Genomic DNA, 27616 nt, shown 5'->3' with positions numbered 1-27616 from the left:
ACGCTTTGTATTATAGGAGCTCTTGTTTTCAGGTCACGTCATCAACAAGTCAGGAGTGTGCCCTGGCCCACAGAAAACGGCAGCCATCACTGACTTTCCTCCCCCCGCTGACAAAATGGCCGTCTGTAGATTTCTTGGACTGAGCGCGTATTACAGGCGTTTCTTTAAGGCCTTTTCACGGATTGCCGAGTCACTGACGTACCTCACGAAGGCCGACGGCGAGTTCAATAAGGAGACGCCACAAGTCGAAGCACTTGAAAAACTGAAGCGACGCCTGGGGCAATCGCCGCCAATACTTGCGCATTTCCACGAAAACGCCTATACCGAAGTCCACAACGACACAAGCAGCGTAGGACGCGGCGCCGTGCTTGTGCAGAGGACTGACGGACTGGAAAGGGTTGTAAGTTACGCTAGCCGGTCGCCATCGAAGGCGGAAGCAAATCATTCTACAACAGAAAGGGAGTGCCTCGCCATCACCTGGGCTACATCAAAGTTTCGCCCCTACCTCTATGGGCGGCCCTTCAAAGTTTTGAGCTACCACCACGCCTTGTGTTGGCTAGCTAATTTGAAGGATCCTTCAGGTCACCATGCACGATGGAGTCTGAGACTTCAAGCATTCGACATCACCGTCGTTTACAAGTCCGGGCGAAAGGACTCTGACGCCGACTGCTTGTGCCGCGCCCCCGTCGAACTGCCGGCACAGGACGACCAGGAAGACGACACTTTCTTGGGACCCATCAGTGCCGACGAATTCTCCGAACAGCGAGCCGACCCGGAATTAAGGAGCCTTGTAGACTACCTGGAAGGCAAGACCGTCACTGTGCTGAAGGTGTTCAGGCGAGGATTGGCGTCGTTTTTCTTGCAAAACGTCATTCTCCTAAAGAAAAATTTTCGCCCCTCCGAGCCAACTGCCTCCTCGTGGTACCCTCAGCATTGCGTCCAGAGATTCTGCAAGCTCTCAATGACGACCGAACGGCTGGACACCTCGCTTTTTCCCGCAGGCTCGAGAGTATATAAGAAAAATACTATACTGGCCTCGCCTCTCTGCCGACGTCGCTTATTACATAAGGACATGCCGAGACTCTCAGCGACACAAAACACCGCCGACAAGGCCAGCCGGACTTCTACAGTTGATCGAACCACATCGCCGACCGTTCCAGCAGATCGGAATGGCCTTACTGGGGTCTTTCCCGACATCGACGTCCGGGAATAAATGGACCGTCGTAACTACGGACTACCTCACCCGCTACGCCGAAACAAAAGCCTTGCCGAAAGGCAGTGCCGCCGAGGTAGCCCGATTCGGACGTTCTCAACGGAAGTCATCGACGTGGTGCGTTTTAAGCCTTTCTACGCCCGCTGACGAACTTAGGTTCTTTGTTGCTTCGTTGTTTTTTTTTAAATACGAAGCATTTATTGCCGGCGGCTCTGTCGATCCGTCCCGCGTCCCACACCCCCACAGCGCGTGCGCGTCCCCTCCCCCTCTCGTCTCCTACGATCCCCCTTTCTGTCCTCAAGGATCCTGTACGGAGCGGCGCCCGTGTGCCACACCCCCACAGCGCATGCGCGTCCCCTCCCCCTCTGTCTCCTCTTCTGCACTCCCCCATTTTTCTCCTCTAGGAATCCTCTACGGATCAGTACTTGTTGCTGCGCCAGTTCGTTCATCTTGTTCCGTACTGTTGAGACGCAACCAAGGACGAAAAAAAAACGATAAGGACAGGAAAAGCGATCGGGACAGGCTGCGCTGTGGGGTTGTGGCACGCGGGCGCCGCTCCGTAGAGCGGCGCTCGCGTGCCACACCCCCACAGCGCATGCGCGGTCTCTCCCCCTCTCTCTCCTCTCCTACGCTCCCCCCTTTCTCTCCTCTAGGAATCCGGAGCGGCGCGCACGACAGGGGGTGCGACAGCTGCATACTCCGCTGGGGGCGCCACGGTAGTTCCGCGGTATGAAAATGACGGAGCGCGCGCGCCTCATTCTCTCTCCTGTGCAGCGCCGCGATGAGCGCTCGGGCCGCTGCCGCGAAACCATCTCCCGCTCAAGCTAACCATTTCCCTGATGCTTTGCATCCACACATGGTTCCCTTTAGCGGGAGATGGAGTAATTTTTTTCCTTTCTCTACGTGTGGTTTTGTTGTCGCTTTCGTGTTTGTAGCATCGGGACGATGCTTTTTAAGGGGAGGGTATTGAGACGTATGCATGTTTACCTTTCAGAGGCTGCCGCTTTCCACCGGCTAACAAATGATAAACATTATCGCTCGGCGCAGGACGCGCCGTCATTGGAAGCTTCTCGAACGTTATCGATGCTTCTATCTGTCCTCTGTGGTCACCGAGGCTCATGTAATCTGAATGTATGAGCGACGCGAATTGTCTAGAACTTTCTGGAAGAGGACGTGGGCACCAGGGGTTAATCTGGAACCTTCGATGACTCACGTATAAAAGCCGACGCGTTTCGCCGCTGATCAGATTTTCAACGATCGCCGACTGTGTTCGCCGCCATGGTTGTTGTGCTTCGAGTGTAACTTGCTTTTGTGGGCACATGTTCGCCCAATAAAAAATCAGTTTCGTCATTCACAGTTTTACGACTGTTTACTTCAGCTTCGCTACTACGTGACAATAGCAACGCCATCCAAAGGAAAGTCTAGGTGGCGTTGAGCTAAGCGGGGAAGGAGAAAAGAGGCGAAGATTCGCGGATGAGGGTAGGAGGAGGCGCGTTGGTTTGACGTCCTCTGGCAGTTGCTACGGGCGCTCTGCGGAATGGACGTATTGGGTTCGTGTCGGGATCGCGCCGTATGCTGCATGTGTGAGTTAACCGACGTTGGCTGTTCAATCTCGCGCGAGCAGGGGAGGAAAGTGTGGAGGAAGCGCGCCGTCTTCCCACCTGGGACTAGGAGGACCGTTTTCCTCCAGCGGCTACGCGAGCCGTATCGTGAAAGCGCTATGCGATGCGGACAGTCTTGGCGTCGAGGCGAACCGAGGGCCGATAGCTTCATGTGCGCTAAAGAACCCATACGCTTGCGTGTCACCTGCGTTCACGAAATGAAACATCATATTAACTTTTATTGGGACCGCACTTATATGGACCCTCCAGGCGCATTTCTTCCGTCGCCGTAGTCGTCGTCACCATGAGGTTCCATATAAAGTCCAACGGAGATAAAGCTGTCGGCGCGCGCCATATGCTATGTGGGCGAGTCAAAGACCGTGAGGGGAGCCGACGATTGCGGCTTAAAATATAAATTATGGGGTTTTACGTGCCAAAACCACGATCTGATTATGAGGCACGCCGTAGTGGGGGACACCGGAGATGTGGACCACCTGGGGTTCTTTAACGTGCACCTAAATCTAAGCCCACGGGTGTTTTCGCATTTCGCCCCCATCGAAATGCGGCCACCGTAGCCGGGATTCGATCCCGCGACCTCGTGCTCAGCAGCCCAACACCATAGCCACTGAGCAACCACAGCGGGTGGTCACGGCTTAATCTGGCGCACGCGATGGAGGAAGGCGAAGAGCAAACGCGACATCTTCCGTCACTTGAAAGGCCATGGGGAATGGGGGTGGTGCTGTACTCGGACACTAACTTCGTATTTAGCTATGGGCTGCAAGGGGAACTGGCGATCGCGGCTCAATCTCGTGCGCGAAAGGAGGAAAGCGAGGAGACAGCACGGGAGAGGGGCGGTGCGGCTTCTACTCCGCCAGCAACTGCGTACTTTAAGCGGTCGAGCGTGTGGTATCTTGAAAGCGACCTACGCACGGCCCATGCCTTTGTGCGCGCTATGTTTTCGAGGATCCGTTTCCGTTGAAGCCATAGATAGCGCGAAGGTCACTTTGCTCGCTTCTGCGGCCGCGCTTGTTCACGCCCGCGTTTTGACAGCGAGTTTCCGCGGTCATCGAATGTGATGTGTTGATATTTGCTTGCGCGCGCTGAAACCCTGCTTCTTAATTCAGCTCGTAAGCGAATGTTTACAAGTTTACACGGCCGATATAACAGCTATCCTTACTTCGCATAGCTGTCTGCTAATTTGCTTTCGCAATTGATGCTTCGCCTTTCTGGCGAAACTGCGACTTTTTCCAGGACAGGAGACGTGCCTAAAAGCAGAGTCGTTTACAGTGTTTCGTTGCCACACAACAACATTGTGGGCATTCTCTCTCTGCCCTTGTAGCTGCCATCAGTTGCCACTTAACTTCTTCGCAGTCACAACCGTTACTTGCTTTGCTGAGAAAGCATGAAGCTTGTTTGACGCGCATTCCGCTTCATTGGGACAGATTTCGGTCACCACGCATCAAATAGAGACAGATGTCAGGTCCATCGTTCGCTCTCGGCCATAGCGCGTATCTCTCGCTGAGCGGACTGTCATTGAAGATAACGCCGACGATACGACACGCTGCAACGAAAGAGAATACGCCCCTCCGCTAGTCCTTGGTCATCCGCCGTTATTGTAGTTCTGTTCTAGTTCGAAAAAAATGCGGCTATGTGTGGTGTTGTATTGATTACCGGGCACTTAACAAGATCACTCGAAAGGATGTACGCTATATAACGCGCATAGTTGATGCCTTGGATTCGCTGCAGGTTGCCGAGTACTTCTCTAGGTTCTGTCTGTGTTCGGGCTACTGGGAAACACCTATGCATGAGGACGATAAAGAAAAAGAAGCGTTTTCAACACCAGAAGGGCTATGCGAGTTCAATTTAATGCCATTAAGCCTCTGCAATGCTCCCGCAACATTTGAACGCATGATTGAGGTCGTTATGCGTGGCCTGAGGTGGGAGACTTCCTTGTGCTATCTAAACGATGTTGTTGTTTTCTGAATCACCTTCTCCCAACACCTGCAACGTCAGCACGAACTTCTCACGTGCGTTGCCAGCGCTGGCCTACAGTTGAACACGAAAAAGTTCCATTTTGCCAGCAAGACAATTCCAGTCTTAGGCCACATTGTGACCAAGGACGGACTTAGCCCTGATCCAGACAAGGGGCGCTATAACGTAAAATGATTCCAAACTCCTGACGTAAAATTTACCTAACCACCAACGCAAGCAGCGGGCGGTGACCCGCAGCATTGCCTGAACAACCCAATCAAACACTCTCCTCGTTTATAGGAAGCCACCTTTGTTCACTTTCAAAACCAATAACATTGTCTACACTCAGCGCTTTTTCTTATCAAATTGGCTGACAAGAGGCGAGGAGCACGCTCTAGTGGAGAGGGTTTCGAGGGAGCCGAGCCGGTACAGTGAAAATAGATAACCGCATGAAGAGGGTGGTGCCGGCTTCTCCGATTGGTCCGCTTCGCCTTACTTGGCTTGCGGTGGCTGGTCGAACATCGCGACGGCGTGCAACGGAAGGATAAGAAGACCGCTAAAACGGATCATCAGCAAAGAAGAGTTGGCAGAACGATGCCTTATGCATGCCGAAAGGGCTCGATAACGTTTTACTGTCACGCAAAACGGTTTCTCATGCGCAAATAAATACATGCTCACCGGCAGGTGCGAGTAGCCAGGGCCTGAGCGATCGGCGCGCAGCCATCTTCTATTCCCTTTGGAACGGAGCAGTCTGTGGCTATTCAGACATTTCAGTTTTGTCTAGCACATTAATGCCTTTTTTTTCGCGTACACTTCACTTTGACGTCATGAGTTTTGGCGGTTTTGTGATCTGGCGTGACAGACGGGCGAAGTGAGCGTAGCCAGAAAACATTGGACCAATAGCAGAGCGCTAATGGTGAAAGCGTCGAATAAGGAATGATTAATTTTTCTTTTGTGCCGTTTAATGATGCATAATCAGTGTGTTCACGTTATATCAGATGGTTAGCTATCGCGGTTTTCGTGACGCCGCGTGACAGACAGGCGAAGTTGGGAGTGGCCCGAAAATGTTTTGACTAATCGTGAAGGCTCATTGCAGAAATTGGAATCAAAACAGTTTGGAATCATTTTACGTTATAGCCCGCAAGCTTTCAGCGGTTCTTTACTTCCCCTCGCCCGAAAAGGGCCAAAGATTTGCGCAGTTTCCTTGGCCTCGGTTCCTATTTTCGCCGATTCATACGACACTTCGTCTCAATCGGTCCACTTTTGAACACATTACTCGGTTCTGGTGTTCCATTTGAGTGGTCTCCCGAATGCAAATCAGCGTTTACCCATCTGAAAAAGGCCCTCACATCTGAACCAGTACTTCGCCATTTCAATGAAACCGCACCCACGGTCCTGCACACGGACGCTAGTGCTCACGGCATCGGTAGTATTCTACAGATAAATATTTACGTGAGAGGGTCGTCGCGTACTCAAGCTGCGTACTGATAAACGCTTTGAAGAATTATATTATCGCTTAGCAGGAGTGTCTAGCTATCGTTTGGCCGGTACAGAAGTTTTGACCTTATCTTCAAGGCCGCCATTTTGCCATCGTTACGGACCACCATGCCTTATGTTGGTTTCCATGCTCAAGAACTTGTCTGGACGCCTTGGTCGCTGTATTATCCGTTTTGCAAGAGTACTTCACTATTGTCTACAAGTGCAACAAAAAGCACCAGGACGCAGATAGGCATTCTTGCTGCCCGCTTCCTATGGCGCCATGCAATGGTTTCGCTTCTACCTTCCGCGATTAGCTTTCGGACCATCCTCCCACACATGTGTTGTCCCTAACCGCTATTGACCAGATTCCTTCTGATGACCATAGATTGATAACTCACCAACTCGCTGACGCATACTGCGGCCGCGTCATCGACTGCCTTCAGAGAACTTCGCGCCCGCCCAAAGCCCGCCTTCGTCGACAGCTGACGCAATTCAACCTCGACAACTGCGTCCTGTATGTCATATCGATCACCCTGAGGGTCAACCCTGGGTGCCTGTTCTGCCTTGCTCTCTTCACGTTCATATTCTTAAGGCCCATCACAACATGACTGCTGGCCCCCTTGGTTTCCAGAAAACGTACGGCCGCATCGAAAGTCGCTTCTAATGGCCTGACTTATCCGCTAGTGTTGCGAGGTACGTCGCTTCCAGCGCCCATTGTCAGCGCCGAAAGCTCCCAACATCAGGTAAAAGCGGAGAGCTGCAACCACCGGTGTCCGTCGGCACCATTTGAAGTCGTTGGCATTTGTACGGTCCCCTTCCCACGACTCTCACCGGGAATCCATGGATAGTGACAGCCGTCGAGCCCTTGACACGTTTCGCCGGAACAGCCTGCTTCGGCGTCGGCGGATAAACGCGGATAAGTAGCGGATAAACTTAAAGTATTATTCCTGCGTCACGGTGGTCCTCGTGTCATCTTGAGCCACTGTGGAAAGTCATTCCTTTCACAAATCGTAGATGAATTGCTCCAAGCTTCCGGCACCCCCCACAAGACAACCTCCAGTTACTTTCCTCAAACCAAGGGTCTGACTGAGCGCCTTTATCGCACGCTCTCCGTCATGATAGCCATGTACATTCGAACGGTCCACACAAACTGGGACGTAGTTTAGCTGTTCGTGACATTTGCATATAATAATGCCTAACAACACAAAACTGATTACTCGCCATTCTATCTCGTCTACGGGCATTCGTCCTCTACTTTTGACGTCTCTTTCTTGTCTGCCCCTGTGACTCCCGCTGCATCATCTTGTGAACAATATATATCCCGCCTCCTCCAGTGTCGCCAGCTTGCACGCATCAACACTCCAGCAAGGCAAGAGGACCACAAGAAGCTCTATGACGCATGTGTTCGCGATGTGTTCTTCCGCGCTGGCAATGAAGTGCTACTCGGGACACCAGATCGCACTCCTGGTTTGTGCGACAAGTTTCATTTTCTGTTTAGTGGCCCATTCACAGTCTTGGAGCAGACTTCTGTTAATTATCGCGTCCGACCTGATGTGTTTCCAAGTGACCGCCGCTGTCGCGCTGCCGAGATTGTCCACCTCTCTCTTATGAAGCCTTTTACAAGGCGTTCTCCGTCCCTTTAATTGTTGCGGCCAGGTGGCAGCTTCCAGCAGCTTTGTTGCGGCCAGTGTGGGCATTTCTTAGTCACTTCATCGGCTGCACACGAACATTATCATATCGGTTTCTTCGTCTTCGTCGCTTATGAGGACTCAGCTTGAGATTGATATGTGCCTCGAGTCTGATCGGTCCGCCACATCTTCGGACCGTATATTAATGGCCATGTTAACTGCAGCGCCACAATATGTATATTTTCGGCTGGATTGATATGGCGTTTGGCACTCGCCTTGTGGGTGACCATTTTAATGGACAATAAAAAATTAAATAAATTTCAAGCAAGTTCACAGAGTATTGAAATAAAGCGTTTTGAAGTGAATTGTGCAACATTCCTCACCAAAACAATTCATGTAATTAAGGATAGTACAAGTCGCTACTGGTTTCCATAATATTTCTTCGCTATTTGTGCAAGCAAGCTGAATATTCTGCCGCATTTTACCGTCCAATTAGTCGAACTATTTAGATTTAGACTTTCAAGTGTCCATTTGTCGTATATAAATGCATTAAGCCTACGCAGAAGACGCAGAATTTGGCAACATAGGTGAGACGGATGTGAAAAATAAAACATAACAAGATAAACAGCTCGAAATTTTACTCTCACAGTGCATTTTTAACTTATTTTCGCACGTCAAACAACTAAACTCACGTAGACACAGACTCGTATACGTTTTCTAGCACTGGGTGGAGTTCCCTGAGAAATTACGGGGAAAAGCAGTCATATTGCTTCCAAATCTGACGAAAATAAAGTTAGTGACACTTCACTTCGTGAACGCGGCTGACACGAAAGCGCATCGGTGCTATAGCGCACACCAAGTTATCGGCCCTCGGTGTGCCTAGAGACCTAGAATGTCCGCATAGCAGATTGCTTTCAAGATAAGGCTCGCGAGGCCGCGCCATGCGCAGCAGCTGCCGAATTAGAACAAGTTGTCTCCACCCTGAACAAGCGCCGCCGTTCAGGGTGGAGACAACCCCACTGGCGCCGCCATATTGAATCACACGAGCTCAGACTCCGCTACGCTTGCGTTCATAAATAGTGTTACTCGCGGCGCACTTCCAAGTGCTTTGCCTTGATGAGGATTTTTAGGAGCGAAGCTCCTTACGGCGGCACCCGTTCCGTCCCCGTCGTCGTAGTAGTAGTGTGTAACCAGTCTGAGAAAAAAAATTCCGAAGTTGTGTCCGTAGCGCGGAATCGAACCAGGGACCCCTCGCTTCCGAGCGCGCGGCGTTAGCCCACTACGCCACGAAGCGTACATAGACACACGCACCACGATGGCAATAAATACCCAACATTAACGAAAGGCCGCGTTTCTAGCGCGTTTCTAACGCGTTTGTGCTAGCGCGTTACGGCCCGTGTAAGAAGCTGGTGTAAGACGCTGTGGCCTCTCCGCCTTACCTTCAACGCGTTTCGAACGCGCTGCCCAAGGCGGTGGCAAGTCAAGTTCAAGTCGAGGAGCGTTTATGAATACGGGGGGTATACTCTCTCAGCAGTCATGTGATGGCGTCGGCAAACGCGGTGCACGTTCCGGCATGTGTAAATGGCTGCGTAAGACGCTGTGGCCGCTCCCCCTTACTAGAGAGTACTGCACGTTTCTAACGCGTTTGTGCTAGCGTCCCCTTAAGCGGGAGATCCGATGATTCCCTCCGGAGCTTCGCCCACTCATCATCATTCACCCCGTGGATATGCTGTGATTTTTTTATCGGTATCGCATCTGCACATCTTTATAACCAATAGCCGTTAACTCGTCGAAGGTCCAAGACGTAAATGTATGGCGCCGGGAACATGCCCCAAGATGCCTAATTCATTCACATTTAATATGCCGTGTGTATGTTTGAAATACGCACTATTTTTTTGCGCTTCGATGCTTGGTATATAAGGTTTGCGACCCCCTGTGTGTGGAAGTTTTTATTTTTCGCTGTTGTATTTTGGTTTACACGTCACGCCTCCTTTACCGTAGCCAGCCACTCGCGCACGGCGGTTAGTTTCCCTTGCGTTGCGCGTGCTCTTCGCGTTCGTTGCAATTATTTCACGATATCTACGCGCAATTTTGCTTTTTTTCTGCCCACAAAACTGTGTGCTGACAGGATTAAGCTGGTGTAAAAATAACTGCGATGTGAAAATAAGGTTGAGTTAGTGCTGTAGAGAAAAATGAAACGTAACTTGGCTGTGTCAATCTTGCGTAGTACACACAAGAAGCCAAACAATGCACAAACTACATTTACTTAGTAATGTCTAGTACAGTCACTCATGAAAGAGATATGTACATGTAAAATTATATGTACTGTGTGGCGCCTGAAGGTTATGTTGAAAGACGAGATAAAAAAATTGCAAGGTAGGCTCGACACACACAATTCGGGATAGGGAGAGTTTTTTCTTATTTATTTATTCATTACATGGGGGGGAGGGGGGTTCAAGTGAGTACATCAACCTTATTACACACAATATAAATCGAACACAAGAATACTAACAAGAAAACGCAACCGCGGGTAATATTAATCAAGATATCTAACCAGAATACATCAGCTACCATCGAATACGTCGCATCAGCCAAACACACCGATGGCGAGTACAGAACATTTTATAAATAACCATTAGAACACTAATAACTACATTGAAAAAATAAACAACACTGCATACATATCACGTACAAAAACCGTAAATGAAACTATTACTAAGACAGTCAAATACAGATTAGCAATGTTTTTCACTTCGAAAATATAGTCCATGATGATGTAGGGCTGTTGAATTTAACAGACGGCGCCCATCCTGTCGATTTCCCTTGTGCTGGTCCTCTTCAAAGTGTTTCTATAAGTACAAGTAAAACAACAAAAGTGATTATTGATATGAAAAGTTGCCTTGTAAATACAGAGAACCCATTACAGTGCTTAAAAATAAATTTTCGCAGAAGTAATGCTGTATTACCTCGCTTCACACGTTTCGAAGAAATGCACAGGCTACAACAGACACCATGCCAGAAAGCGCCGAAACATTTTGGTCCCATGATGCCCCTTAAATCTACTACACCTGGGCATACCGTGCACAGGCATTTAAAGACCGTCACAGTACCCATTACGATCGGGAATGAGCACGAATGACCATCCGCTTACGAGCACCACGCTACAAATATATTCGTCTAAAAAATCAGCTATATAACGTAACAACCTGATATCCGCAAGATATCTGCTGAGAATAGAGAAAATCACAATGCTTCACTTGCCACGTACACAACAGCCGCTCTCCCCAGAAGAAGCACTGCGTTCTTTAGTCCCAAATAACCAGTAGCGAAAAAAGAAAGTGAGGAAAAAGAAACAAGAGACACACGATGTGTGCTTCCCGTGAAAAAGTAACATAGGTGGTTTACATGACGATTTGTAGCTAATGTAAGGCTATTTCGCGACGAAGCATTTTCGTCAGTCCTTAAAAAAGGGTACTACTCGCATAGACGGTGCCTATGAAAACGGCAAAAGCCTATGCGACGCGCGCTCGCAAACCATAGGCTACTCAGACAGCATTGGTGCAGTGCTTAGTTCGTGAGCGAACGTAGGTACGTGAGCGAGGATCAGAGAATACTTTCTTATTTAAATGAAAAACACGGTGCGATAGTCTAAACTTTCTTGACACTTACCTCGCAAATGTAGGAGCTATCCGTTGCCTTCCAGTGATACCGCTTTACTTGGGCTTCCCATCTCTTCCTTCGCTCTGGGTCCCGGGGGAAGCGTAAACAACGAAGCCCTTCACGAGTCGATCCGGTGCACTTGGGAACACAACTGCCCGTCATGTCTACTCGATGCACTTGACAAGCTTGTCATTCATGCGGCTGAACACTGCCCAGCAAGTAGAAGCGTCAGCGAAGCATCTGCGCGCACTGTGTCTCGAACTAAGCACCGGCACCAAGCACTCGCAACCGCTCGCTGTGATTCAAGATGGCGTCGCAGCGAGAAAGCGGCGGCGCGGGGGCGGTCAAAGGATGGCACCACCCTGAACGGCGGCGCTGGGATCGAGGCGCCCTTGTGGCGTTTAAAGTGACTGGAACCTGGAAAGTATCGCAGCCGCTGGAGGGCGCGCAGGCAACACTGCGCTGTTGTTGCCAGATTTGGTCCAACGCGTCTCTCGGGCGGCAGTAGCTAAGCTATGTAGTTTCGCTTTCAGCGGTTTATGTTATCGCATATCGATAGCTTTCATCGTCCTTAACATAAAAGATGAGATGGTGCATCATCTATGCGTGCGGAGTAGTACAGATAAATACAAGCGGAAGATTTTTACAAGCGCCAAATTGTATGCAGCGAGACCAGTGACAGGACAGGCGCTCGAGCGGCCCGCCTTTCGTTTGTTCTCCTTCCCCATAAGTTTTGTGCTTGTTGGGAAGCTATCCAAGAAATATACTAAATTGCTTAATTGCATAATTAAGCAACATTACTCGTGTTTTGAGCATTTTATACGTCGCAGGCCTACGTGAATCTCGGGTTTGTTTACATTGACTGTTTTACCGTCGTCGCTAATTCTTAGATATTCGTCGCGCTGCAAGGAACGCGAGCAGCTCTTTTTCGGGTTTCTAGGCTTGCTACAGTGAAGACTGGCACGATGATTGTGGCAATGGGCCCTGTGAAATCCACAAACAAAACCGTGTTTCGCTTAGTTAGATATGATATAAATTACATGTACTCGGAGTTAGTGAAGCATTCAACTGCGCGCCCGGCGATCTAAATGCATAACGAACCCGATGCTCGTCTGTCAACATAATTTTTTAGGCTGACTAGGTATCAAGCGTCGCCACGCATCGTTTATAAGCGTGGATGTAATATTAAAACGTGCCTACTGATTTACCCGCGCTCGAAACGGTTGATATACAGATCGACTTCGACGAAAATAAACTGTCCCTGACTGCTGTACAAGGAAAGAGATGCTAAAACAGAGTTATCCAGGTTCTGTTCCCGTTGTTTTAAGGAGTACTAAACAACAACACACGAGAAAATGTATATTTTAATATTCGACATTGACAGGTCGATAGATCTATATTGCAGCGGTTTTCTCTTTAGATTATGTTATTTTTTACACAGCCGCCCGCACTCTGACACTCTTCGAGTGGAATTTTGCGCGGTTCTGCATATTTCTGAGCATCTCCTCGAATTGCTTGCGTAAGGCAAACCACTAATTTCCACAAAAGGAAAACTCCGACCTCGTCTATGGCTCATACGCGAGGCGTGGGCGAACGATGCCTTCGTCTGCTCGCCCGCTCCGGCGCGGCGTAGACCATCTATGGCAGAAAGTGATCACCTGACGGCAACTTACCAATCGGCGCCGCGGCGGCGAAGATAAAAGGGATGCGATACTTTCCAGGTTCCAGTGATTTAGTGGCGCTCAGCTTGCTATTTCGTATATTTCTCCACCTCTAGGCGCCTTCCTCCTCCAGTGCTCGCTTCTTTCGCGGCTTTAAACATCCCATCTCCGATTTTACTGGCGAGCCACTTACTGTTGCGCGTAAAAACTACGTTGCCTACGCTGCGCATGCACTGTACTTAACACCCTACGTGATAAGACATCAATCGACGGAGTCCAACTTAGCTCATATTGCGAAACAAGGATGCCGAAATTGTCGACTGACAAATTGACGCCACTATTATGAAGCCCAGTAAAGCAATGAAAATGGCATCTTCTAAGTAATTAAAAAAATTGACGACCCATTCCACTATATGAAGGTGGGTGACCAGAGAAGCTGTTTAGCCCACTACACAGATGGGACACAGAATTTTGAACAAAGGTCTGAACATATTTATTGTCATAATCGGCGGTCATCATGGCGATAGGTGCGCACACACATTCACGTATTACCTCTGTTATTAAATGTGTCCGTGACGTAAGACAATCAATGGCTCATACGCCCTTAAGCAATGGCTCATAGCTCCTTAAACGCGGCCTTCCCATTACGACAAAACAAGAGTGGTTAAATGCGTTGGAATGATGAGCGGCAACGGATCCACTTGTATAAGACGACGAACGCGTGAGCAGTTGCAGGAGCGCATGCGCGCGGTTGCGCCGAGGGTTAACAACGAGCCAGCAGTGGAAGACGACGATGCTCGAGCCATTGCCGATGATAATTTTGTGCACATCTGAGCCAGCTGTGAAAGAAGACGACGACGACGAACGCGCAGTGGCACGAGCGCGTTCGCGCTGTGGCGCCGAGGGGACGCCAACTATTTTTTTAGGGACTTTAACGCCAACAAGCCAGCTTTGGAATAAGACGACGACGCTCGAGTCATTGCTTGTAATTATAGTTTTTCCGCGCGGACGCCACAAAACGCCGTTTCCTAGCCATAGACAGCCTCGCTGTGAAATAACTTACTTCTTTCTATTTAGCAGCAACTTGAGCGGATAACTTTATGCACTAAATCTGCCTCTTGGAAATAATCTTTTACTACGTTTGGTGAGTTGGAAAAAAAGTAAAGACAGGGAGGTTAACCAGAGGTTATCTCCCGTTGGCCCCTGTACTGGGTGAGGGGTAAAGAGATGCGAAAGGCGAGAGAGAAAAAATAAGTAAAAATAAAAAAAATAAAAGGAGGAAGGAAAGAAAAGAAAATCACACACACACACACAAAAAACAGAACTGTTTCTGTGGGCACTGTCACGCAGTCTGCGAAGGCGTTCTCGTGTTGCATAGTGTCAACGTTCCATCCTACGTAACCCAGTGCACAGTCACAATTTGTCACTGAGTCCGATGTCTTTTAAGTAACGCAGCAGTGCGTTCAGGGCGGCTCGCGCCGTTGTTTGTGTAGGCCAGTTTCCAAGGATGTTCTTTTCTGTTATTGGGCGTTTGTCCAGTTGATCTATTGTCGCTGAGACAGCTGCTCTCTGTGGGTTGAAACGAGGGAACTCGCAAAGAAGGTGTGAGATTCTTTCGTTGCACCTGCAGAATTCACAAAGTGGGCTATTGGCTATTCCATAAGAAAGGAATGCGCATTTTAAAATGCTACTCCAAGCCATAGATGGACTAGAAGTGTGCAGTCCCGTCGTGGAAGGTTGAACGGATTACGCAGCTGTAAATTAGGGTCCAGGGCATCAAGGCGTGCACTTGTGAAATCAGATGAATTCCACTGCATCAATGTTAGCTCACGCGCAAGCGTGGAAAGTTTTTCGCTGCGTCGCCTCTCGAAAGAGGAATGACAACGCAGTTGACATCGTCATGGGCAGATTGGGCAGCTGCGTCCGCTCGATCATTGCCATGTATGCCACAGCGACTAGGCAACCACTGATATATCGTCCCCTTCATCAACTATGCGATGCAGACGTCCTTATGGCTTGAGCTTGTAGTCCCTGGAGTATAGGCATGGTTGTTTTGCAGGTGTTGCCTAGCACCGGGAGGTTGTATCTTGCGAAACCGAGGAACAAGGCATTATAAATCTTCAGTATTGACCGCACCAATGTGCCCCATGATTTTCTACAGAGGAATTTGAGGAGGTGTGCTATGGTCGTTAGCCTCTTCTTTAGGTATGAAACGCGAGGGCTCCATGATACGTCGCGGTCGATAATTACCCCTACAAAGCGGTGTTTCCGTGCGTTTGCAATTGTTTGTCCATTCACACATACAGAGTAAGGCCTCCTAATGTGCAAGCAGGAGTAACTTTCGGCGGCATTTTCTCGCCATGATTCCTCCCTATTTTCTTTACTGTTCTTTCTATAAGTGTGTTTATGTATCCAATAATAATTTGTGTGGGTTTGGCTAGCAATTAAATGTTTATTTCTCTCAAAGTTACAGAGTAGCCGGTATCCTACTTTGATGTAGCTAAAAACCGTCCGTGCCCGTTGATCGCATGACAGTATTTCCACAACTAGCGAGAACTGGACCTAGCTTAGGTCCAGTGCGCTTAAGGCCTAATGGGTCGAACCGAACTGCGCCAAGGCAGGTCGGGCCGGACGTGAATGTTGGGCCGGGCCTGAATATTTCGGACCCGGGCCGGGTGCGGCATAGATTTCAAATCGCCGGGCCAACGCATCGCGGGCCAACGCGTCAAACTTGCAGGCTCGGGCCGGGCCTGAAAGAACTCAGCAGCCCCTCCTCTGTCGAGGAAATCGGGGTAAGCGAAGCTCGTGTGTTTCTTCGGTGTTCCTCGGAACGAATTGCAGTGACGAGTACCAACCACTTTGTGCTCGAACCACAACCGGTTACACGTACTGTAACTGGCTCGGCAGCTCTGGTTGAGAAACTCACGTTGAAACCTGGCCGTCGTACTGGGGAAGTTGATGCTAGCATTGCCGAGGCGTAGAACACCATTGTCGAGTTCCTGGAGGACAAGACGATGATAACGTTTCGCCTGGGTTTTGGAAGACCTCATGCTAGAATCGGCACGTTGGCGACGATCCCTTTCCCAAGCACAGCCTGCTCCTCGGCGGAACGCACCACCCGGGGCCTTCCCATCCGGGCCCCAAAATTTGTCTGAGGCGAGGGAAGCCTGGCTGAGTGCGCGCCAACCCCCTTTCCTTCTTTTTTCCTCTCCGCGCCACAACAAGCGACCCTGATTGTCGTGCGTGTCACGTGACCCGCCGCCGGCGCATCTTTCCCCGCACAGGCTCTTTCTTTCTTTCCTTCTATCTTTCTTTCTTTCTTTCTTGTCCCTGGCTCATACCCGCATATCCAATGCGGGTATGCGCCACACGAGTTTTTGCGTGACTAAAACGCCACCGAAACTTGTGAGCCAATACGAGGATCACTTGGAAACGGCTTGTGCAGGCGCAAGTGATTGAGAAAAATGCAGCAGCCCTATCCGTCTGCGAATGCGGCGGGTTCAAGCGGCATACGGCCGTCTCGTACGCCACCGTTGGGGGTTCATTTGCTTATTTTCGTGCCCAAACACCTTCCGGAAAACGATCGGGCCCACTACGAACAGGGACTGAGCACGATTGCAAAATTGAATGGCCATGGACAGACTGTGAAAAATTATCAATGTTTAGGATTTGGTTGCTCCTCGGCGTTTTTAGGTACTACTGTTTTATTGTGTATTTACGCTTGCCTTTCTGTCTCATCCGTTTTTTTGTTTGTTATTTTGTTGCAGATCATCCCCCTCCCCAAAAATGCATGAGTGCAAAGTATAACCCTTGCACCGATTGCGTGACAACCGCATATTATTACAACCCCGACGACATGACTTGCTTACAGTACAACACGACAACTGAATACTGGTTTCCTCCTTTAGGTTCGAACTGCTTTGGCAACAAAGAAACTTGTCAAAGGGAATGCCAGTAAGTATGGCCAACATCACGGTGGCTTCAAAAATACTGCATAATTTCGCATTTTTACGCTGGTCAAAATCACATGGAGCATGCACTTCATTATTTTTAGTTTATTCAGTTTATTCAGTCCCCTCACATACTGGCGACGGCGTATTGCGTGAGGTGGGGGGATATAAAAACAGCTAAATAGGAGAAGAAAAGCAGTTACAGAATGATAGTGGGTAAGATGAAAGAACTAGTGACTCACGTCAATGAAAATACGGCAGCGAAGGAAACAAATCGAACGCTTACAACTTTGCCAGATCAAACTTAGATGCACAGTGCGGCTAGCGGTGACGCATTATGAAAATAATATGCTGAAGCATACCGTACATGAACCTGGTTGAAAATGTCCACTATGTCGTGCAGTAGGTCATTCAAATGCTGAGTGGCACGTGGCGAAGCAGATGAATCGAACAAAAATTTCAGTTTCGCCCTAAGGGCGAAGCAATGAATGCGATAGCAACACAGCAATGTCATACGAAGTAAGGTGAGCGGCTTTGGTAGCAATATGAATTGTAGTAAACATGAGCTGATTAAGTAAGCAGCTGTGCTGTGGCGTAAGTAGACCGACATGAAGAGAGACTCGATGACCACGAGAAGGCGCGTGTGAAACGGTGGTGTTGATGAGAAACGCTTCCCGTGGGCAGCGCGTGCGAAGGGACACACCTGTAGCGCTGCACTGCCGATCCGGGCAGCATTACATGTGTAGCGTGCGTTGGAAAATGTGGCCCGAATGAACAAGCGTGGTGTGAGCGCGCACAAACAAACATGAATAGATCACACTGAATTACTGCAGACAGCGACTGTCAAAACGCTGGCAGCAAGCCCATACGCTGCAGCGGGCGAATATACGTGCGGTCTATCGCTTCAACGGAAACTGAGCGGCGAATGCACAGTGCATAAAGGTCAGAGCCGTGTGGAGATAAGAGGCGGTGCGGCGAGCGACGAGCGCGGTTGTTGGCAGAGTAGAAGTGCGCCCCCCCCCCCCCCGCTCCCTCCGGCGCTGGCTTCCCGCTTCCTTGCTTGCGCGTGGGAGAGATAAGAGACGGTGCGGTCGAGCGACGAGCGCGGTTGTTGGCAGAGTAGAAGTGCCCTCCCCCCCCCCCCCCGCTCCCTCCGGCGCTGGCTTTCCGCTTCGTTTAGGGTGCCTCGATGCCCAGCGCCGCCGTCCAGGGTGGAGACAACCCCGCTGGCGCCGCCATATTGAGTCACACGAGCTGAGACTCAGCTACGCTTGCGTTCATAAATAGTGTTACTCGCGGCGCACTTCCAAGTGCTTTGCCTTGATGAGGATTTTTGTATCGGTATCACATATGCAAATCTTTATAACCAATAGCCGTTAACTCGTCGAAGGTCCAAGACGTAAATGTATGGCGCCGGGAACATGCCCCAAGTTGCCTAATTCAATTTACATTTAACATGCCGTGTGTATGTTTGAAATACGCACTATTTTTTTTTTGCTCTTCGATGCTTGGTATATAAGGTTTGCGACCCCCTGTGTGTGGAAGTTTTTCTTTTTCGCTGTTGTATTTTGGTTTACACGTCACGCCTCCTTTACCGTAGCCAGCCACTCGCGCACGGCGGTTAGTTTCCCTTGCGTTGCGCGTACTCTTCGCGTTCGTTGCAATTATTTGACGATATCTACGCGCAATTTTGCTTTTTTGTTACCACAAAACTGTGGGCTGACAGGATTAAGCTGGTGTAAAAATAACTGCGATGTGAAAATAAGGTTTAGTTAGTGCTGTAGAGAAACATGCAACGTAACTTGTCTGTGTCAATCTTGCGTAGTATACACAAGAAACCAAACGATGCACAAAATACATTTACTTATAATGTCTAGTAGAATGAATCATGAAAGAGATATGTACATAAAAAATTATATGTACTGTGTGGCGCCTGAAGGTTATGTTGAAAGACGAGATAAAAAAAAAATTCGCGAGGTAGGCTCGACACACAGTTCGGGATAGTGAGAGTTTTTTTTAATTTATTCATTACATGGGGGGGGGGGGTTCAAGTGAGCACAGCAACGTTATTACACACAATATAAATCGAAAACAAGAATGCAAACAAGAAAACGCAACCGCGGGTAATATTAATCAAGATATCCAGCCAGAATACATCAGCTACCATTGAATACGTCGCATCAGCCAAACACACCGATGGCGAGTACAGAACATTTTATAAATAACCATTAGAACACTGATAACTATATTGAAAAAATAAACAACACTGCATACATATCGCGTACAAAAACCGTAAATGAAACTAAGACAGTCAAATGCAGATTAGCAATGTTTTTCACTTCGAAAATATAGTCCATGATGATGTAGGGCTGTTGACTTTAACAGACGGCGCCCATCCTGTCGATTTCCCTCGTACTGGTCCTCTTCAAAGTGTTTCTAAGTACAAGTAAAACAACAAAAGTGATTATTGATATGAAAAGTTGCCTTGTAAATACAGAGAACCCATTACGGTGCTTCAAAATACATTTTCGCAGAAGTAATGCTGTATTACCTCGCTTCACACGTTTTGAAGAAATGCACAGGCTACAACAGACACCATGCCAGAAAGCGCCGAAACATTTTGGTCTCATGATGCTCCTTAACTCTACTACACCTGTGCATACCGTGTACAAGCATTTAAAGACCGTCACAGTACCCACTACGATTGGGAATGAGCACGAATGACCGTCGGCTTACGAGCACCACGCTACAAATATATTCGTCTAAAAAATCAGCTATATAACGTAACAACCTGAGATCCGCAAGATATCTGCTGAGAATAGAGAAAATCACAATGCTTCGCTTGCCACGTACACAACAGCCGCTCTCCCCAGAAGAAGCACTGCGTTCTTTAGTCCCAAATAACCAGTAGTGAAAAAAGAAACTGAGGGAAAAAAAAGAAAAAAGAGACACACGATGTGTGCTTCCCGTGAAAAAGTAAAATAGGTGGTTTACATGACGATTTGTAGCTAATGTAAGGCAATTTCGCGGCGAAGCATTTTCGTCAGTTCTTAAAATAAGGGTACTACTCGCATAGACTGCGCTGCTCAAAACGGCAAAAGCCTATGCGACGCGCGCTCGCAAACCATAGGCTACTCAACATCGGTGCAGTGCTTAGTTCGTGAGCGAACGTAGGTACGTGAGCGAGGACCAGAAAATACTTTCTTATTTATGAAAAACACGATGCGATAGTCTAAACTTTCTTGACACTTACCTCGCAAATGTAGGAGCTATCCATTGCCTTCCAGTGATACCGCTTTACTTGGGCTTCCCATCTCTTCCTTCGCTCTGGGTCCCGGGGGAAGCGTAAACAACGAAGCCCTTTACGCGTCGATCCGGTGCACTTGGGAACACAACTGCCCGTCATGTCGACTCGATGCACTTGACAAGCTTGTCAGTCATGCGGCTGAACACTGTCCAGCAAGTAGAAGCGTCAGCGAAGCATCCGCGCGCACTGTGTCTCGAACTAAGCACCGGCACCAAGCACTCGCAACCGCTCGCTGTGACTCAAGATGGCGTCGCAGTGAGAAAGCGGCGGCGCGGGTACGGTCAAAGGATGGCACCACCCTGAACGGCGGCGCTGGCATCGAGGCACCCGAGCTTCGTTGCTTGCGCGTGGGAGATTGAGTGCGTTCGCTCACCGTGGTAGCGCGGGTCCCCGCACGCTTCCGCTCGGGCATACGGCGCGCGGTGAAGATTTTATCTATAGGGAACCTCACGGCGACGGCGACGCCGACGGCAGAAATCCGGTTGAAGTGTCCATATAAATGCTATCGCAATAAAATGGTTCGACTAAAGACCCGATGGAAGCTTATATGTACGAGGTGGACGAGTTAGTGGTAAGGTGAACTGGGGCTTCGCTGCACCATTTTTTGAAAGAGGCAAAACAATGCTACGACTTTTTTTTATTCACAAATTCTACAGTTTGCTAACAGAAAACCAGAATGGTCAGGACTAAAGGCGGCAGCATGCGCCTGACTGAGGCACTGGCCCCTGCACAAACTGCTCTCCAGCGAAGCAAATATCCGGACAGCGCGCGTCACGCAATCCGTGATGCGCGAGATTCAACAGATGAGAAGAATAAAAACAATTAAATTATAGTCACGCTTTAGTCATGGTGATTGTGATGGTCATTGGCAATGAAACTGGCAGCGTCGTTTTACAGCGAAGCTGTATTCCTCGCATTGGTCGGTAAATTTCGCGGCGTACACACAAGCCGCCAGGTAAACAATTGAAGGCAAATGGCATATCTTTCTTTGGAATCAGGCATACCGCCTATATATATTGCCGCGACGCTATCTGTGCCCAACCACGCTGACGACGAAGACGATGACCTCGAGCGTGCAAGCGAGGTTCTAGAGAAGAAGTTCAGACTGAGCGCTTTGTCCTAATTATCTCAATTAAATACCGCTCTTCGCTCTTATCTCCAGTGAGCCGTGACAATATATATATATATATATATATATACACATCTATGTATATATAAATATATTGAGTGACGTCACCACGCTTTCATATATATGTACCATTATCATCAGCCGGTATTTATGTCCACTGCAGGAGGAGGGCCTCTCCCTGCGATCTCTGATTACCCCTGTCTTGCGTTCGCTGATTCCAACTTGCGCCTGCAAATTTCCTAACTTCATCACCCCGCCTAGTTTTCTGCCGTCCTCGACTGCGCTTCCCTTCTCCTGGTATCCATTCTGTAACACTAATGGTCCAACGGTTATCCATCCTACGCATTACATGGCCTGTCCAGCTCCATTTTTTCCGCTTAATGTCGACTAGAATATCAGCTATCCGTGTTTGTTCTCTGATCCACACTGGTCTCTTCCTGTCTCTTAACGTTAGGCCTAAGATTGTTCGTTCCATCGCTCTTTGTGCTGTCCTTAACTTGTTATCGAGCTTCTTTGTTAACCTCGAGGTTCCTGCCCATGTTTTAGCACAGGTAGTATGCAATGATTGTACACTTTTCATTTCAACGACAGTGGTAAGCTCCCAGTCAGGATTTGGCAATGGCTGCCATATGCACTCCTACCCAATTTTATTCTTGTGTAAATTTCTTTGTCGTGATCAGGGTCCCCTGTGAGTAATTGACCTAGATAAACGTACTCCTTTACAGACTCTAGAGGCTGACTGGCGATCCTGAATTCTTGTTCCCTTGCCAGGCTATTGAGCATTACCTTTGTTTTCTGTATGTTAATCTTCAACCCCACGCTTACACATTCTAAGTTAAGGTCCTCAATCGTTTGCTGTAATTCGTTCCCGTTATTGCTGAATAGGACAATGTCATCTGCAAATTGGAGGTTGCTGAGGTATTCGTCATTGATCCTTACTCCTAAGCCTTCCCAGTCTAAGAGCTTGAATACTTCTTCTAAGCATGCAGTGAATAGCATTGGAGAGATTGTGTCTTCTTGCCTGACCATTTTCTTGATACGTATCTGTCTACTTTTTTTGCGGAGAAGCAAGTTTGCTGTGCAATCCTTGTAGATATTTGCCAAGATAATCACGTATGCCTGCCGTACTCCTTGATTACGCAATGCCTCTATGACTGCTGGTACCTGCACTGCCTGGTGTCGAAGCTCACGGGGAGTATACGAGGTGCTGTTTGAAATCAGGGTGTACGTTAGGGGCTTGTGATCTGTCAGTAGAAGAACTGACGACCCGACATTTCTTCCTTTCGCACCGCTCAACAGCCCCTCGGCTTCCTCACTAGGGGGAGGGCCCTTTCGTGATGACGTGGTGTGTCACTTATGCACGACAGGTGTGTCAGTGAAGTAGGAAGGAAAAGTGTGAATGGTAAAATGTATATTACTGCGTAGCGTAACTGGAGTGCGTCACTCTTTTATCTACGAGTGGTGACCTCGGAGCTTTCGAACTGCAACCTTCCATACATCTGTACCGCACTCTTCGATTCATCTGCACCGCTCTTCATTCATAGAGGCAAGTTATGTCACATCCGCAAAACCCCAACGCTTCCTCTGCCGCTTATGATGTTGCAACCGTCAAGCTTCCGGAATTTTGGCCATATGACCCTGCTCTTTGGTTCGCCACCATCGGGTGTCTTTTCCGACGAAATCATATCGCGTCCGGGTCAGCACTTGTACATAAAGGAGTGACGCACTCAGTCACGCTACATAGTAATATATTTTTTATCATTCACACTGGCGAACACGTGGCGGTCGGGGAATAAACGGCACACCAGGCGCACCCGACTTCATCGTCCTCTTCATTCGAGCCGACGCACCGAAAATACGTAGACGCTACAAATGAATATTGAATGTGGCTGGGCCCACGCAAACATGTTTAAAAAAGTCCGTATTAAATTCGATTAGCTAAGTCTCACATGATAGTCTTTTTCTAAAGCCGTGCTGCTGATGGAAGACCAGCAGCATGGCTTTAGAAATGGTATGCTGGAAAAGCTATTACTATCCAAGTAGTGTGCTATATTTGAAAAGATTATGTGCGTTAGCAGCTTACCGCAAACACTAGCTTTTGATATTGAACGGAAGTTATTTAGAGAGCGCTTATCAATGAACTTGAAAATATTGATGACCTTCAAATTATACGAAACATTTCCTGTTGAGAGTGGTTTTCGAAATAAGTTACAAAGGGCCTCATTTGAGGGTAAATTGTTATACCGGGTTTTTCACGAAATGCGTTCAAGATTTCTTAAGCCAGGGTTGCTGAAACAATTAAATATTTTCCTCTGGTTTATTTTTACCACAGACACACATTGAAAATAATTAGATGTCATAATTACGAAAGTAATTATGCAAAAAATTAAAATTAAATAATGGGGTTTTTATGTGCCAAAACCAGTTCTGATTATGAGGCACGCCGTGTGGGGTCACTCCGGAAATTTTGACCACCTGGGGTTCTTTAACGTGCACCTAAATCTAAGTACACGAGTGTTTTCGCATTTCGCCCCCATCGAAATGCGGCCGCCGTGGCCGGGAAGTAATTATGCAAATTAAGGTCACTAGCTTTCTCAACAAAACAGGCACGTGATTGGTTTTAATGGAAGACATGAAGCGTGTCATCTCAGGAGCTCATTACCGTTTCTAGAAGTGAAAATAGTTAGCGCTGCAAATTTTAACGGTGCAAAAGATTGTGGCTGATTTCACAGCGAAAACCAAACCTCAACCACCGAAAAGCGCCTTTCAACTGTCATGTCCTTAGTAGACGCCGATCCATGAGTGACAAGACTGTTTAGGCCTCACCGTCGGGCGAGCATGAGGCTAGCACGATCGGGGTTTGGTAAGGACGGTCGCGTGATGTTCACCCATTTTTATCATTGCAGTTTATGTGACAGATACTCGTTCTCGTTTACAGAGGATTTAGCGCCAAGAACAAAAACGACAGTAAGGTAAGTCTTACTTTAATATTACCGAAGTATGTGATCTTTCACGAGAGTGTTTGGGATGCGAACTATGGAAAAATGTGAGCGCCAATGATTTTTTTTTTAATGAGCGCAGCTTGCACAAGTAATGCAAGGCTGGAGCAAACAGTGGAGCTTGTGATCGACCAAGTTACAGCCAGAGTCGCTATCCCGACGACGCTGGATACTCAAAGGCAGACTGTCGCATTCTTGTTCTCGAAACTCGGGATCTTCGACTCGACGACGCCTCTTCTCGGCTGCAGCTTCGGCGCGGAATTCCGGATCGGCTCGCCGCCGACGCGCAGATTCTCGCTAGGCCACACGACTCGCTTCAAGACGTCGCCTGGCGACGATGTGGTTGCTGGCGACGCGAAGTGACGGCATGGCTAGACGGAGAAGGCGCGCAGTCGTAGCAGCTCGGCGCGGCGGTGCGGAGCGGCGGCGAAAGCGAGGCGCAGCTGTGCCAAGTGGTTGCCAGGCAACGCACGGTGACGTCATCGCCAGGCGCAGTTCCTGGTCTACGCTATACGGGCCAACCTCCGGCTTGAACAGCTCCGCTGTTAAAAAAACAACTCTTTTGCCACGTTACCATGATGGTGAAGAAACACTCAACCATCACCAGTCAAATGAGAGTAACGTATTTGTTAAGTTGGAGAACAGTCCAGCTTTCAGGGTGCCTTCTAGATATCGTGCAACTCTTGTAGATAGCGCATAAGACATAGTCTACAGCAGCTGAGTTGACCGGTGTTCGAAAAGCAGTCCGCTGCATACTACAAAAGCACACTGCAAAACAGGCAGTATTCTGTGGCTCAAAATCGGCACTGCGACTGATAACCAATTGTACGAAGGAATAAATAGCGTATAGCGCTCTGGTTTATGACATAATGGCTCTGCTTGCCGAGGCGTCTCAATCGGGGCATACCATCGCGCTGCAGTGGATTTCGAGCCTTTGTGGAATAGCTGGCAAAAAATTAAATTGAGGGGTTTTACGTGCCAACACTACAATATGGTTATGAGGCAAGCCGTAGTGTGGACTCCGGAATAATTTCTAACACCTGGGGTTCTTTAACGCGCACCCAATACACGGTACGCGTCAGTTTTTGCATTTCACCTCCATGGAAATGCAGCCGACGTGCGCAGAACTCAATCCCGCGACATCTTGCTGAGCAGATCAACACCAAAGCCACTAAGCAATCACTGCGGTCGGTTCAGGAATAGCTGGTAATGAGCACGCTAACGCAGGGGAAAAAATGGCACGCACCGACGGGCCGATTATACAGATAAACTTTTCTCGGAATGGTATCAACGCCTGGCTCTGTAACCCTGCCAATACCTCTATGGTGCGACAATGGAACGACCCCTACCATCGGAAAGAGCTCCTCCAAGACGTGAACCGGGTTTGCGATTCCGGATTTCACTTCGGCTGCGGAGAGGGCAGGAAGCACTACTGGATAGAATACGACTCGGTATGAATTAAAGCAAGTCTTCGTCGAAAAAAAAAAAAAAAGACCATGACTGTAGCGTATGTCACACTGCCGAGACAATGTACCATATGCTTTACGAGTGCCACCATTATGTGACCGAGCGGAGGACACTTAAGTTTACTGTTGAGCGTTTTGTCTCCCGCGCGTCTTTTCGGAAGAAAATACTTTGGGTGCGTAGAAACGGGTTAACCATACCGAAAGCACCATGAAATCACTACTGAACTTTATATGCGAGAGAGGCTAACACCCGTGTTACACGGGAACTTGCAACGGCCGTTAACGCAAACGGCAGTTGAACGCCGTCACGGTCGTGGGAACGGAACGGTGGTGCCTGCGATCACACGGCACTTTCCATGTTCAGTCGGTTTACTTCCTTTTCGAAGATTTATCACGTCACTCCTAAAATTTTTACCTCTCGAACATGCAGAAAAATTTGTTTCTCTAATTATTTTCTGCGCTACATGCTGTACACTGTTTTTTTTAACTATTAGCAAGAATTGTTTAGCTATTTGCAAGTGCTGAAAAAAAAGTGTCCTCCTGCAGCGGGAACATGTTGTTGCTGGGGGCTGCCATCTTGCCTATTTCACGACGGAACAGACGGAAACGGAGACCGGCGAGCTCCGTTGGTGTCGATCGCTGTGGGGTTTCCAACGGCGCTCGCGCTGCCGTGTAATTCCGCCTAACGCTCGTTAAGGCCAACTGCCATTTTCCTTAACGGCAGTTAAAGTGCCCGTGTAACAGGGGTATTAGACGCTCGCCTCTAGAACATATGTGATGCGAAAACAGCGCTAAACTTCTTTGCACGAGAATGTTTTATGCGGACACCATTACGCCTGCATGCAGTGCGTTTATAGTGCATATCAGCGGAATTGTCATTGTGTGTTAGTCACTCACTGTATTATAATATAATAAGATGCCATCTGCCTCTCTCTCTCCGTGCCTTTCCCACTTCCCCTCACCAGCGTGAGGAGTAGCAAGCTAGAGACACGCTCTTCAGGCCTACCTCTCTTTCTCTGAATTAAAATATCCTTCCCCTCCGGTCACAAAAGTTGACGTAGAGAAGGCGCAGTGAAGAGCAACACATACCCAGTGGCACATATCCAGTGACCCAAATGCGCACGACATTTGCTTCCGATCTCGGACATCTCAGCGCAGCAGCCCGATGATCTACTCATTACACCATGGTCAACCTAGTGACCTAAGCTGGCGTAAAAACGGTGCGGTAAGATGCACGGATAGATAGCTAACAAAATGGCGTGAAAAATCATAACAATGCTAATTGCAATGAAAAGTTTGGCCTAATGGTGTTTTTCATTTCGTGCTCCTGTCATTTGTCACACTTTGGGTCAGCCATGAAACAACGTTACGCGAAGAGGGATGTCTGTTTGTTGCGTTTTTAAATCGAGAATTTTAAGCAGGACCTCATCACTTGCTAGCACGAGCGCGCACATTCAAGACTTGCCCCGGATAACCACCGAGAGCTTTTCCGTTTACTCTTGCTTTAGGAGTCGCTGCATCGATTGCGTCGCAACGCCTACGACGCTTTGCT

At 48.6% G+C, this 27616-nt stretch overlaps 1 long non-coding RNA gene across 1 annotated transcript; it reads left to right on the top strand.

Annotated features, from left to right (window-relative positions):
- Nucleotides 1-16782: 16782 nt before the first annotated feature.
- Nucleotides 16783-24566, top strand: LOC125939960 (uncharacterized). The gene is made up of 3 exons (XR_007463202.1): nucleotides 16783-16906; nucleotides 16981-17167; nucleotides 24538-24566. It is a non-coding gene; the product is annotated as an uncharacterized LOC125939960 (long non-coding RNA).
- The last annotated feature ends 3050 nt before the right edge of the window (nucleotides 24567-27616 follow it).

This window comes from Dermacentor silvarum, chromosome 9 (assembly GCF_013339745.2).
Source record: "Dermacentor silvarum isolate Dsil-2018 chromosome 9, BIME_Dsil_1.4, whole genome shotgun sequence".
Taxonomy (NCBI): domain Eukaryota; kingdom Metazoa; phylum Arthropoda; class Arachnida; order Ixodida; family Ixodidae; genus Dermacentor; species Dermacentor silvarum.
Note: the sequence above shows the minus strand (reverse complement) of the source record. Positions and strands in the feature narration are given on the sequence as shown.